Source organism: Halichoerus grypus, chromosome 4 (genome assembly GCF_964656455.1).
Source record: "Halichoerus grypus chromosome 4, mHalGry1.hap1.1, whole genome shotgun sequence".
Classification (NCBI taxonomy): domain Eukaryota; kingdom Metazoa; phylum Chordata; class Mammalia; order Carnivora; family Phocidae; genus Halichoerus; species Halichoerus grypus.
Genome location: NC_135715.1, coordinates 26,056,612 through 26,071,832, shown reverse-complemented (window position 1 = coordinate 26,071,832; position 15,221 = coordinate 26,056,612). Strand labels below are relative to the sequence as shown.

Here is a 15,221-nt window from a genome sequence, read left to right as displayed (position 1 = left end):
GATTGTGACTTTGGTATTGTATTTCTGAATGTGTTTTTCAGCTACATTTGAAAATAAATAATTTGAATATTCTTTTCCTGATATTCTTTTAGAAGACAGATGTAGTGGGCAGAATAATGTCCCTGCTCAAGATGTCCATATCCTGAATCATGGAACCTGCAAATATATTACTTTACCCAGTAAAGGATATTGCATATTTAATTAAGTTAAGAATCTTGTCCTGGATTACAGAGCTTCATCATGAGATCACAAAGCAGGAAAACAGGATATCCAGTGTCAGAATGGTGCCATGCGAGAGTGACTTAACTGGTCATTATTGCCTTGAAGAAGGGAATGACCACAAACCAAGGAATTTATGTGGTCTCTAGAAGGTGGAAACGGCAAGGGAACCGATCCTCCCTTTAAGCCTTTAGAGCAATATAGTGGTTCTATCATTTTTAGTCCACTAATACTCATTTTGAATTTCTGAAGTCCAGAACAGTAAGATAATGCAACTGTGTTGTTTTAAGCCATTATTTTTTGTGGTAATTTGTTACAGCAGCAGTAGGAAACTATTGGAAATTATAGGAAAATAATAGGAAATTATACTGAGAACTCATACAATTTCAGGATCTTAAAAGTTGTCTCTTTTTTCATTTGTCACTTTAAAATTCTTCCTTCTTTCCTTCCTTCCTCCCTCCTCCCTCCCTTCCTTTCTTCCTTCCTTCTTTCCTTCCTTCCTTCCTTAGCAAGAAGAGGTGATAGAGACAATATAAAAAGTTCTGAAGAACTCCAAATTGAAAAAAAAAAAAGCCTTCCTTCTACTTAACACAGATTTCTTATTTCCTAGGGAGATATATCTACCCATCTCCTGTCTGTCTGTCTGTCTGTCTATCTATCATCTATGGAGAGAGAGAAAGATAGACTCTAAAATTATTCTAAAATGGATTGGAATGCATAACTCAAGCATGATGTTAGTACTGAGTATGTAATTTTTAAAGCCAGATTATTTTAGTGATTAACAATAAGCCCTTTTGTAAAGTTGCATTCCTTTCCTCTAGAATAGTACTTAGGGCTTGGGTGTCTTGGTAGTGTTAAATTGTAAACCCTAATATATCAGGACAATTCTGAGTCACATCTGCATCACTTAGTATTGCATCCTGAGCAACAAACATTAAAGCTGACACAAATTTCAAAAAGACTGGATGAGGGGCGCCTGGGTGGCTCAGTCGTTAAGCGTCTGCCTTTGGCTCAGGTCATGATCCTGGGGTCCTGGGATCTAGCCCTGCATCGGGCTCCGTGCTCCGTGGGAAGCCTGCTTCTCCCTCTCCTACTCCCCCTGCTTGTGTTCCCTCTCTCGCTGTGTCTCTCTCTGTCAAATAAATAAATAAAATCTTAAAAAAAAAAAAAAAGACTGGATGAACTTGAAATGGATCAGAATAGAGATAGATAGACTCTGAGGAATCAGAATGGCCCCAGAGCCCAAGTCTGATATGATAGTATAAACAAGTCTGATAATGATAGTCTAAACATATGAATAGAACATATGTGTCAGTTGGAAAGAAGGTTAGTCTCCAGTAGAAGGGTAAAATGAGTCACAGAAGGAACAGTATTCACTAAGAATGTATTATAAGGTATAGGTCTGTGTTTTCCAGGCTACTAGTTGCTAAAAACTTGAAAATTATTCAACAGATTCATCATGTTCTGTGTTTATGTTTCTTAAGCAGAGTTTAACAGGAAATCTAACCACTGTATGAAATACATGCAGATTTTCATGTGAGGTAGCACCTTCCGGTTGTATCAGGGATTCTCTAATGATCTACTTTCTGAGCCAGTGAAAGTGAGGGTCAGGAATGTGGCACTTATGAATTAATAAGATAGATGGCAATTGGTTAAAAAAATTTTTCAGATATCAACTTGTCCCATTTCTACCATTTAGAGAAAAAAAAAAAAGTGCACCTAAAGTGGCTGAATCTTACTGTAGTCAATAAATAAATATCTTATATCTCAAAGACAAAGGGAAAATATGATGTCTCTCAATATGTTAAATTTTATGACATTTAGCAATTAAGTGTTCTCTGTTCTGCCTTGCCACCATTTTGAGTAGTACGATTATACTTCTTCATTTCATTGACTTTGGACTTTCTATGTGACTTGCTAGGGAAAATGAAATATGAGCAAACATAACATAAGCCATTCTTGAACAGAGACCTTATGTGTAATTATGAGTTTGTGTCTGTCCATCCTCCTTTTGAGATTTTGTTATTTGCCAGGAAAAAATCATTCCCCAAATAGTGAATGTTCCTTCAGGTGGAAACCCAGAAAGAATCAGAAGGCAGGTGTTGCCCAGCAGAGTCCTCCTGAGGCCAGCTGAGCCAATCTTGCACAGCGCAGACCAAGGCATCCTGTAAATTTCATGTAATGTGATGAAGAATTAAATGTTTATTTGGGTTAGCTACTAAGATTTGAGGGTTTTGTATGCTGAAACATCAGACTTACACGTATATTGGCTTTCTTAATATCTCCCCTGGATGTCATCTCAAACTAATATAAAATGTGAATTATTTTTTTCCTAACCCAACTGATTCTTCCTTATTGATTTCCATCCCAGCAAACAGCACCAATATACAACATGGTTGCTTAAGCCAAAAATCTTGATTGTCCTGAATTCCCTTTTTATTCTCCACCACTTTAACAAATCCAGACAAAGCATGAAAAAAATAGTAGTTAACATCCCTTACTTACTTAAAATAGTTTAATGACTTCCAATTATACCTTCAAGGAAATCTTTTTTTTTTTTTTTTTTTTACATTGGCCTATATCATTGCCATATATGTTATTACATTTTGACTTACTATACTGTAGTCTTCTCACCTTCTCCTGTTTTATTGGCTTCATAAAGATCATTCCTGTTTTACATGCATCATGTTGGACGTTCTTTGTCCTTAGGTCCCTCCTAATCCAGATATTCTCATGGCAACCTCCTTCTGATCATTCAGACACCTATGAACTCGACAGTGGCACCTTCTGTATCCTAAAGTAGTCACCTAGTTAAATATTCTCACATGATTCTATTTTATTCTCCTCCATCATTTTCTTATCCACTTATTTATTATTAATCCGTCCCTCACCGCCCCCCCACCTTATTTGAATATTACCTCTAAGGAATGCTGTTTAAAATATATGTTCAGACCTGAATATTCAGCACTGAGGACAGCGCTTGGAACATCATAGACATTCATTATACATCATGAGTTAGTGAAATCACTGCTGTTGTACTGCTTATAAGTAAAATCAGTACTATCATTGTAATGAAATTAAACAAAAATACTTGCAGGAAGATTGATGGTACTGTTTCAGTATTGTAAAGAAAAAGTTAAAATTTCTCTTATTATGTTCGCAAAAATAATAAGAATAGAGTTATCTTGGAAATAATTATTTTGTATGCTTGCTCTTTTGTATTATTGTGATGACAGTGAGCATTATCATCATTTTTCACCTTAAATATTTTGTAATAAATAGTTACACTATTGCTAAAGATTCTCCATCTGAGAAAATACTGAATGGGGTTTAATCTTTGACCAAAAGTATAAGACAAATAGAATAACTATATTATGTAGCTCATTACCTGATTTTCTGTTCTTTCAAACAATATACACTATAGTAATTCAAGAGAATTGAGCTTAGCAAAGGTATATATTTGATAATAAAAGTATAAACATGTAAAGAGTGAGCTTCTGAATTTTATTTCCTGTGTATGGGCTCTATGGTAACTGTATATTTTTATATTATATCATGAATCTTTATTTATAGTTACCCAAAAATAAGTAGGTTGAACCTATTTAAAACAAAAATTAGTGCTTATCTAACTCAACACTATATTTTCTATTATGGGAATATTATAGGAATAAGTTTCTGGGAACATTGTTCCTAGCTGTGAAATACAAGGCAAAGGATATAGTCAACAAATATGTTTAATGTGAGGTTCAGTTATATTTAAGCAAATAACTTTAGTGAAAACAAAGAAATAAGTACTTTAATTCATCAAAAGACTAGTTAGTTGTTTTTATATTCCAACCATTAGTTACAGTAAGTTTTCAAACATAGCATTATTATATAATTATTATGAAATAGTGACATAATACAAAATATAACTATTTTTAAACTAGTAATTGAATTCAGTGTGTCAGCAAAAACACCTGCAGTCATTCGAAATGTGGGATTACTAATTTAAACTGATAAATCATTTTGAATATACAAAATACCAAATACATATACTGCTTCTCAACATAAATGCCAAATACTTACCTATGCATTTTAATATAAAAATGTGAATATAATAATATAATTTAATATAAAATGTGAATATAAAAATATAATATAATTTGTTTACTTAATTTTGTTTCCAGAGTTTGGTTTTCTAGAGATCGTTTTTTACCAAGAGAATTGGCTGAGATTGCCCATCTTTAATCAACGTTAATTAACATTACTGGATTCTTAACTAGATCAGGGTTAAAAGGGCACATGTGCACATAAGGAAACAATGGCCATTTCAATAAATTAAAGCTGTTTATGACAGCTGTGGGCATTCAGAATGAGTCTCCTCCCTACCTTGGCTGATAGACAAACACTTTTTGAAATAATAACCATTCTATGGGCTTTAAAATTTGAAAAAGGAGGGGTATGCTAAATCATATCACCAAATTCTCTATGCAATCAGAGAAGACTGAGGTAACCACTGAGATGGACTCATTGCTTCGATTTTTTTTATTGGATCTAAGAATAACATTTTTCATTTAGCTAAGAACTTTGCTTGAATACTAAGTTATATAAACATATTTTCTAACCATAAAATTTGAATTCTATGTATATGTTTAGAATACTATAACTTGCACATCTTTAAGATGACGTTCACGATGATAATTTGTAAATTAATTTTGATATATCTAGCTGATTTTTCTGACTGATGCTAATTTGTGTGCACATTTTACTGATACCATTGAATTCAAATATATAAAAGCTATTTACTCTCAATCTACCCACTAAAGCCATTATACTTGTTTTTCACCATCTGAAATTATCATGGATTTAACCAGAAATTACTGATGTATTATACATAGGGAAAAACTTGATGACAAATATTAGATCACTAGCTTACCCACAAAAAAGTTATTTTAATTGATCCTCCAAATTAATAGAAATCTTCAAAGAACGTGTAGTAGGCTGAAATACGGCCCCAAAACTTGTCCATACTCCAATCCCTGGACCCTGTGAACATGTTACCTTAAAAGGCAAAAGAGGCCTTGCAGATGGGATTAAGTTAAGAATTTTTGAGATGGGGAAATTATCCCGTGTTATTCTTGTGAGCCTAAAGTGATCATAATGGCCCTTTTAAGAGGGAAGCAGCAGCTTCAGAGTGAGAGAATGTTTTGTCAAACTGGACGCAGAAAGAGAAAGCAGTGTGATAACAGGTACAAAGAGAGAGAGAGAGACAACAGAAGCAGAAGTCAGAGAAATATGGGGTCACAAGTCAAGGAATTCAGACAGCTTTTAGAAGCTTGAAAGGCAAAGAAACAGATCTTAGAGCTTCCGGAAGGAACAAAAGCCTCAGGATAAATTAAATATAGCCAAATGAAACCCAATTTGGTCTTCTACCTCCAAAACTCTACAAAAAGAAATTTGTGTTCTTTAAACTACCAAATGTGTGAGAATTTTTTATAGCAACAATAGTAACTTAATACAGATCATAAAATTATTTTGCTAAAATATAATTTATGATTTTGCTTCAATTATAAATTACATAATATAATTATGAAGTAAAAAACTGGATCCTCTAGTTATTTTCACAAACAACATAAAAATACTATTGTTCTAGAAATTTGACTAGTTTTGTTTGTCATTTTCTAGTTGGACATTCCATGTTAATTGCATGTACTTCTTTGAGGTATTTTTAAAGGAAACCTTTGTAAGACTTTTACTTGTGACTTAAGAATGAGAAATCTGAATAGCTTGTCATCCTCATGGTAGTTATATCCACCCAACTGCAGGCATTTAAACATTTTTTTGTATTATTTTAGAACGAGGATTCATTCCTTTTTTAAAAAAAAAATTATTTATTTGTCAGAGAGAGAGAGAGAGAGAGTGAGAGCGCGCACAAGCAGGGGAAGCTGCAGGTAGAGGGAGAAGGAGGCTCCCCGCTGAGCAAGGGGAGTAGGACTGAATCCCAGGACCCTGGGATCATGACCTGAGCCAAAGGCAGCCGCTTAACTGACTGAACCACCGAGGCGTCCCACGAGGATTCATTCCAGTGTAAAGGGAATACGTATTCACCGTAGAAAATATGCTGAAAATAAAAATTAATGGCATTAATGAGGTTTCACATAGAAACAATCACTGTCCCTATTTCCCACAATATAGGAATATAAAATTTGAATAATCCTACATATAGTATTTTGGACCTTGCAGTTATCACTAAATGATAATTCTTAAGCACACTTTATCATATATTTTATTTTTTTAAAGATTTTATTTTACTTATTTATTAGAGAGAGTGAGAGAGCACAAGAGGAGGTAGGGTCAGAGGGAGAAGCAGACTCCCTGCCGAGCAGGGAGTCTGATGCAGGACTGGATCCCGGGACTCCAGGATCATGACCTGAGCCTAACGCAATCGCTTAACCAACTGAGCCATCCAGGCGCCCTTTATTATATATTTTAAATGAAACTTAATAAATGCATAGTAATCCATACATTACATTTTCATAATTTATCAATTCTCCATAGGTGAACCCTTAGTATTTTTATTAAAAATAATACTATCATAATGTAACTGTAAAACACTTAACATAATAAAACAATAATAAAACCTGATAAGACCTGTTTTAATGTTACCTATCTTAAAAATTCCGGAAAGTGGAACTACTGAGTTGAATTGTATACAAAATTGTAAATTATAATTGGAATGTACCTAGGAAATTTTTCTCAAGAAGCTTTAAAATTAAACTTATTCTCAAGAATGCATTGGAATGTTCATTTAATCACAGATTTTGCAACATTTAGCATGAATTTTTTTTTAGCAAACTCATAAGGAAATAACATCAAGTTGTTTTAATTTGCATTCATTGAATTAATGATATGGAAAATTTTGAAATTGCTTTTTATCTTTCCTTCCCATTTCAGAAAACAAATGCTATGTTTACCTCTCCTTATTTATACTCTAATATTTTTATTAAACTAATTAACCATCTGGTATTTTTTTTAATGTTTTGGATAAGTGTCCAAATTATTTTTACAGTAAATTTTAAACAGTTTTTCCAGCATACCACTGGGGTTCTATAATCTCTTTTCTTGATTTTTATCTCCATTCTTATTGATACTACACTGGTTTAATTTCATTATGAATTTTGGTATTTCCAATGCAGATACTCTGATTCTAACATTAATTTAATAATTTAAGTAATTGCTTGACTATTCTCAACTACTTGTGAAAGAATAAATGTGCTGAAAGAGGGCATAAAAACTCAAATATTGTTTAATATTTGCTGAATAAAGAAAATGTTGGGGATGCCTGGGTGGCTCAGTCATTAAGCGTCTGCCTTTGGCTCAGGTCAGGGTCCTGGGCTCGAGCCCCACATTGAGCTCCCTGATCAGTGGGAAGCCTGCTTCTCCCTCTCCCATTCCCCCTGCTTATGTTCCCTCTCTCGCTGTGCCTCTCTCTGTCAAATAAATAAATAAAATCTTTTAAAAAAAAGAAAATGTTGAAACCAGAATTAACTCCTTTCTATATCTGGTAAGCTCCCCTTAGGTAAGAGGCATCATTGCCATAAGTAGTTCAGGAACTATGTGTTCCCAGCTTATCAAACCCATTTGGTTAGCAGATTCTCCTATGACCCTAGCATAAATTTCTTGGGGACTATAAATAGCCAAGTTTGGATTGCATATTCAACGTCAACCCAACTCTGTGAGTGTCTGTGTTTTTTTTGTTTTTGTTTTTTTAAAGCTTGTTTCCTGAGCCTAAGAGGAATTATTACTGGTACTGCATCAGGAACACAGAATTTCAGATTATGGTCAATTTTGACTGTTTAACTTAGGGAAAAATAATATTATTTTTGTATTTTGTATTTCCTTATATCCAAGATGCCATCCATTTAAAGGCTTATGCTGCATACTATATATATATTATTCTGTAACTTTTCCAGTCTACGTGCTTGTGTACTTTATAAATGTTTATATCAATAACTCTATTATCTATTTCACACGTGTATGATTATACCTCTGAATGTTTATCGATTCAACATCTCAAGGAGATTTTAAATATCTTTAATATTTTGTCATTGCAAACAACACTATAATGGATTTTCATGTTGAGAATCTGACATCATTTCTCTAGGGTACAGAGCTAGGGGCCGTGTTGCCCAAAGTGTATGCACAATTTCAGTTTTACTAGATACAGAAAAAAATCTATCACAAATTGCTTTTCTCATTTACATTCCCACTGGCAATGTATATGAGTTCCCATTGTTCCAGTGTCATGCAAGGCTGGTCCCATATGCTGTAGGACTGGGGAGGTATTTATCAATGTCATGTGGCAAGGTGGATTTATTTTGAAAGAAAAAATATGTAAAACCATGGCCAGCAAGAGAATAGAAGGATTAGACCTTTATCCATTTTTTGCATAAAGAGTCATCCACAGTTAAGGCTAGGACAATCATTGGGACACATAATGTGAGTTTATGTCCAGGTTTTGGCACTCTATGGATTTATTCCATTCCATTTGATAGACTAGATGTATGAGTAGTGAGGATCACAAAGATTATGCGGGTGCCAGAGAGTCTAGATCCAGTAAATGCTGTTTTGGAATATCAGTTTCCAGTCACCTGGGGGTCTTGTGGTCAGTACACTCTGACTAGAAAGCTGATTATGTAGTGCAGACAGAGACTGATTTTAGTAAAAAGACTAAGGGTTATCACCATATAGTAAGTGGAGAAGGTAAGGAGATTGAAACTCTTTTATAATTTTTATTATTTTCTATTTATAATATAGTTTATACTTCCTTAGTAAAAATTGTGATTTTAGATATTTTTGATGAAAACTTTTTAAAAAAATGTTTTTCATAGGGGCGCCTGGGTGGCTCAGTCAATTAAGTGTCTGCCTTATGCTCAGGTCATGATCCCTGAGTTCCGGTTCTAGGATGGAGCCCTGTGTTGGGCTTCCTGCTCAGCAGGGAGTCTGCTTGTCCCTCTCCCTCTGCTGCTCCTCGTGCTTTGATCTGTCTCTCTCTCTCTCAAATAAGTAAATAAAATCTTAAAAAAAGTTTTTCATATGCTCTGTTATAAAAGAACTTCATGTAGGAATTCTCTGTTATATAATAGATTATCTTCATCTGTTTACCAAATACTAGTTTAATACTTATTATATGCCAGTCACTAGGTTATATACTGAATTTATCATTATAAACATAATTTTATTTTCCCTTAGGAAGCTTACAATCTAGTAAAGAAGACTGTGTGTGTGTGTTTGGGAGGGTTTATGTATTTAAAGAGAGAAAGAGAATAACAATGCAGATTATGGGACGTGAGGTAAATGTGAATGCAAAAACAAAGGTGTTTGAGAGTTTTGGTAGGGCAAAAATGCAGTTTGGGTGGATTATTATATTTTTTAAAAGATGATTTAGAAGGAAGTTGGAGAGAGAGATCGAATCAGGTTGATAAAATTTGTATGGAACCACAGAAGACCTCAAGTAGCCAAAGCAATGCTGAGAAAGAAGAACGAAACTGGAGATATCACAATACCAGATTTCAAGATATACTACAAAGTTGTAGTAATCAAAACAGTATGGTACTGGCACGTAAATAAACACATAGATCAGTGAAACACAATAGAGACTCCAGAAATAAACCCACAATTATATGGTCAATGTAATCTATGTCATAGGAGGCAAGAATATACAATGGAGAGAAGACAGTCTTTTCCATAAATGGTGCTGGGAAAACTGGACAACTACATGTAAAGTAACAAAATTGGACTACTTTCTTACACTATTCACAAAAATAAACACAAAATGGATTAAAGACCTAAACAAGAGACCTGAAACAATAAAAATCCTAGAAGAGAGCAGAGACAGTAATTTCTCTGACATTGGCCATAGGCACATTTTTCTAGATATGTCTCCTGAGGCAAGTGAAACAAAAGCGAAAATAAGCTGTTGGGATTACATCAAAATAAAATGCTTTTGCACAGCAAAGGAAACCTCAAGAAAACAAACAAAACAAAAAAACCCTACTGAATGGGAGAAGATATTTGCAAATTATATATCTGATAAGGGGTTAATATCCAAAATATAAAGAACTTACACAACTCAATACCAAAAAAACAAACAATCCAGTTAAAAAAAATGGTCAGAGGGCCTGAAATAGACATTTTTCTGAAGAAGATATGCAAGCCAACAGACACGTGAGGAAGTTCAACATCACTCATCATAAGGGAAATGCAAATAAAAAACACTGAGATATTACCTCACACCTGTCAGAATGGCTAAAATCAAAAACTCAAGGAATAATTGTTGGTGAGGATGTGGAGAAAAAGGAACCCTCATGCACTCTTGATGGGAATGTAAATTGGTGCAGCCACTGTGGAAAATGGTATGGAGTTTCCTCAAAAATTTTAAAATAGAAATACCATGTGATTCAATAATTCCACTATTGGGTATATATGTATGTATGTATGTATGTATGTATGTATGTATTTATTTATTTATAAATGTTTTATTTATTTATTCATGAGAGTCAGAGAGAGAGAGAGAGGCAGAGGCAGAGGGAGAAGCAGGCTCCCTGCCCAGCAGGGAGCCTGATGCAGGACTCGATCCCAGGACCCTGGGATCATGACCTGAGCCGAAGGCAGACACTCAGCCATCTGAGCCACCCAGGTGCCCCACCACTATTGTGTATTTACCCAGGGAAAACAAAAACATTAACTCAAAAAGATAAATGCACCCCTATATTTATTGCATTATTTATAATAGCCAAGACCTGGAAGCAACCTAAGTGTCCATCAGTAGACAAATGGATAAGGGAAATGTGATATACATACATACATACATACATACACACACACATATAACTATGTAACTATGTATATTTATGTTTACACACACACACACACATAGATATATAATGGAATATTACACAGCCATAAAAAAGATGAGATCATGCCATTTGAGACAACATGGATGGACTTGGAGGGTATTATGCTAAGTGAAATAAGTCAGACTGAGAAATACAAATACCATATGATTCCACTTATAAATTGAATCTAAAAAATGAATAAATGGAAGGAGAATCAAAACTATAAATACAGAGACGAAACCGATGTTTGCCAGAGAGGAGAGGAGTTGGGGGTTGGGCAAAATGGGTGAAAGTGATAGAGATACAGGCCTCCAGTTATGCAGTGAGTGATTTACCAAAATAAAAAGCAGAACATAAGGAATATAGTCCATGATATTGTGGTAGCAATGTAATGGAACAGATGGTAGCTACACTTGTGAAAATAGTATAATGTATGAACTAGTCAAATCACCAAGTTTACACCTAAAACTAATATAACATTGTGTGTCAACTATACTCAAAAAGGGTTGGTAGGTCATACTAAGAATTTGATGTTTATTTTTAACTTCAGCGGCAAACTATTAATAGGAAATAATTTAAATATTTTTTGAAAGGAAGTAAGCTGATTTGTGTTTTTAGAGAGGTAATAACAGGCATTGTATCAAATAATTGGTGAAAAATAAGACTGTCACTTTATTCATTTAATTAACTAATTTTTGTTGTGCACCTACCATGTCCCAGTTAATGATCTAAGCATTTGAAAATCCTCAATGACCCAAATAAAGAAAAATCCTTGCCCTTATGGACCTTACCTTCTAGTAGGGAGAATAATAAATATAATTACTAATTTAATTAAACAGTATGTAGGGAGATACATAACATGGAAAAAAGAAAAAGAGAAGGGGGGAAAAAGATGTAAGGGGATCCAAGAACGCTGGATAGGATATGAAGGATCATGTAGGCATTGGTGGAACAGTAATGATGAAACAGAGACTTAAAGGATCTTGGATACTCAGTCTTGGGTATCTCCATGCAAAGGGATAAATCACCTAGGAAAGATCCAGAAGTAGATAGATAGACCATGAGGCTAGTAAGCTTCAGGATCTGCATTTACACAGGCCTCTTTAAAATCCCTGAAGCTACTTTTTTTAAAAAAAAATGTTATGTACTTTTTCTTAGAAAAGTAACCTACATTGTTTAAACTTTAGAACTCACCTCTGAATTGACCTGTGGATTTCAAGTTGAATTCTTCTTAAGTTCATGGGACAGAAACAAGGCTAATACCTCCAGGATATTGATAAATAAAGATGTTCTACATATGAAGAAGATCAAGGGGTGGAAATACAAGTTATAGAAATCAGAATAATTTTTGAGTGTTTCAGTAATGGATTTTTCAATAATTTGGCATTTGGGAAATAAAATATTTGACAGTAAGCCAAGAAAATGTCAATTATGATATCATAAATTTGTCTCTAATAATCACTTTACTAAATAAATATTTGAATCATGTAATAGTAATGGTTATGTAGTTTTATAAAATGATTAGAGGAAGAATTGTATACTCTATATGAATTATTTTTATAAGGTGCAGGCATATCAGTTACCTCACAAATCATTAATTCTACAAAATCCAATAAAATTATACATTTTGCCTTTTATAAACTTTCCTTTTTCCAGTAATAGACAAATTAGGACAAAGTGCTGATTGGGTAAATCAAATTGTATACTCTGTATTATAAAATTGATCAGTGTGCTTCATGCAGTTATTTATTGCAGGGATGGGCTTAGTACGACTGAAATATTTAAGGAGAGACAATGTAGGTGATTATTTTTTATTCATAAATTCACGTAAATCAGATTTTTAGAACAGCAGATAAATGGCCACTTTATAAACACTTAAGTTCTTCAACTTGAAGTTGTGAATAGTATGGCTAAAAATAATGAATGTTAAAGTGATAAACACATCATGTATACATGTGCCAGTTTAGCATTATGCATTACAGACTTCATATTTCTCTATGGTCATTCAGAAGTTTTCCAAAATTTTTAGCCAACTTCTTGGAAGTAATCCGTCCATCCTCTATGCCAAAGTGAAGTGAATCCTAACAATACCATATGAATACTTGCTGGAGTGAAAATAGGCAGCATGTGATTTTATACTGAATTGGTAATAAAAAACAAACCAGGACTCATTAATATCAAAGAACCATTTTCTTTGAGGTCTATGACTATAAATTCAGTAGCTAACAAATCAACTTAGATGAGAAAATCAATTTGAAGAATGAGGATCCTCACAGCAACTAACTGTTAGCCATCTACATTTGGGACAGCTTTAAAGATTGTTTTGATTTTCTTCATTTCACTGGGAAGACAGAGACTCAAATTCTTTCATCCCAGTTCTTCATTTGCAGTCCTGTACTCAAGCATTTTCAAGAACACTTTGGCAAATTATATAAAAGAGCAGTGCCTGTTCAAGCATTATTGCCCAAGTGGTTACTTTATAATTTTTTCTCCCCTAAAATGGAATATTTACTGGCTTTTGCTTTATCCATCATTAACCCCCTGACTAACAGATACTATTAGTTCATCTGGAAAACTCAGTACTACTTTTGATAATTAACCACTGTGAGCTAAATTGCATATTACAATTGTGTAAGTTCCATGGTAAATCCCACAACTTGTTTCTGTCAATATTTTTTAAACATTACAAACATTGTAGCCTATACATTTATTTCACATATATGTACAAAGCCTGTCAGTATCAGAGCCACTATAAAAGGTTGTGAGGCTGTCAGCAGATGTTTAGAGAGTGAAAAAATATGATAGCCCTTATAATGTGACAGATTTTTTTCTTATAAATTCCTTTTTAAAAAAAAAAAAAAAACAGTGGATAGTCCATCATCTCTCATGGTTCGTCTCCCCCCTCCGATTTCCCCCCCTTCATTCTTCCCCTCCTGCTATCTTCTTCTTTTTTTTCTTAACATATATTGCATTATTTGTTTCAGAGATACAGATCTGTGATTCAACAGTCTTGACAATTCACAGTGCTCACCATAGCACATACCCTGCACAAACAATGAATCATGGAACACTACATCAAAAACTAATGTTGTAATGTATGGTGATTAACATAACAATAAAAATTTTTAAAAAACAGTGGATATGCATAACCAGATTCATGAATCTTAGATTGTGTCATCATAGATCATAAATTACATACTACATTGTGTCATATCATAAATCACAAAATATATACTATGTTTGGAATTAATAGTTGAACTAAGAGTTTTTTATGAAAACATCTAAATTTACTTTAAGGTGCAGCTACTTATCATTTGATGATATTGAGATGTAATAAGGAAGAATAATAATTGAATTTGCATGCCAAAGTAGAACAAGTGAACTTATTACATTTGTGCCAATAATTATTAAAATACAAAAAATAATGTAATCAAAATTAAGAAAAATCAAGCTTTGCACAGTGGCAGTATTGTAGCCAATGAGGTTTATCCGAGGTGCGATTTTTGCTAATTGAAAATTAAGAAAAATCAGTAATGATTAAATCACTAAAAAAAATCCTTATATATTCTTGATCTAGACATTAGTTAGAAAACACAATTCAAATTTAAAAAAAGTAACACCAAACAATAAAATTACTAATGAAATTACATTATGAGGTATATCACAATCTTAAAAAATAGTGTTAGTAGATTAGATTTGGATATATTAATAAAATAATTTATGTCTAACCACTCTAGAAGTGAGACATTCAATTCCATGTCCCCAAATCAAATACCCATGTCTATAACATTGCATGTATTAAAAAATTATCATTTATTTCTTAACTTTTTAAATATTATATCTATTATTTTTAAAAAACATATTTACTAGTATGGTAAACTAGTATGGTATTATTTATAGAAAGTGACTAAATTTTACATGCAAGATCAGCTTTCCATGTCTGTAGTAATTAAATATTGTTGGTATCCTTGAAAATACAATAACATCAAATCATTAATTTAGTGCTTTAGAAAGAAAATTGTGAAGAAAATTCAAATTTCATAAAGGGGTATGGAAATGAACCTGCAATATGAAAGATGCTACCACATTAGTACTAGTTATGTCATATTTCCTATAATATTT

General features: G+C 33.3%; 1 non-coding gene across 1 annotated transcript; it reads left to right on the top strand.

Annotated features, from left to right (window-relative positions):
* The first annotated feature begins 14,548 nt into the window (after positions 1-14,548).
* On the top strand, positions 14,549-14,686 carry LOC118518415 (U4 spliceosomal RNA). The gene has a single exon (XR_004908615.1). It is a non-coding gene; the product is annotated as a U4 spliceosomal RNA (small nuclear RNA).
* Positions 14,687-15,221: the final 535 nt, after the last annotated feature.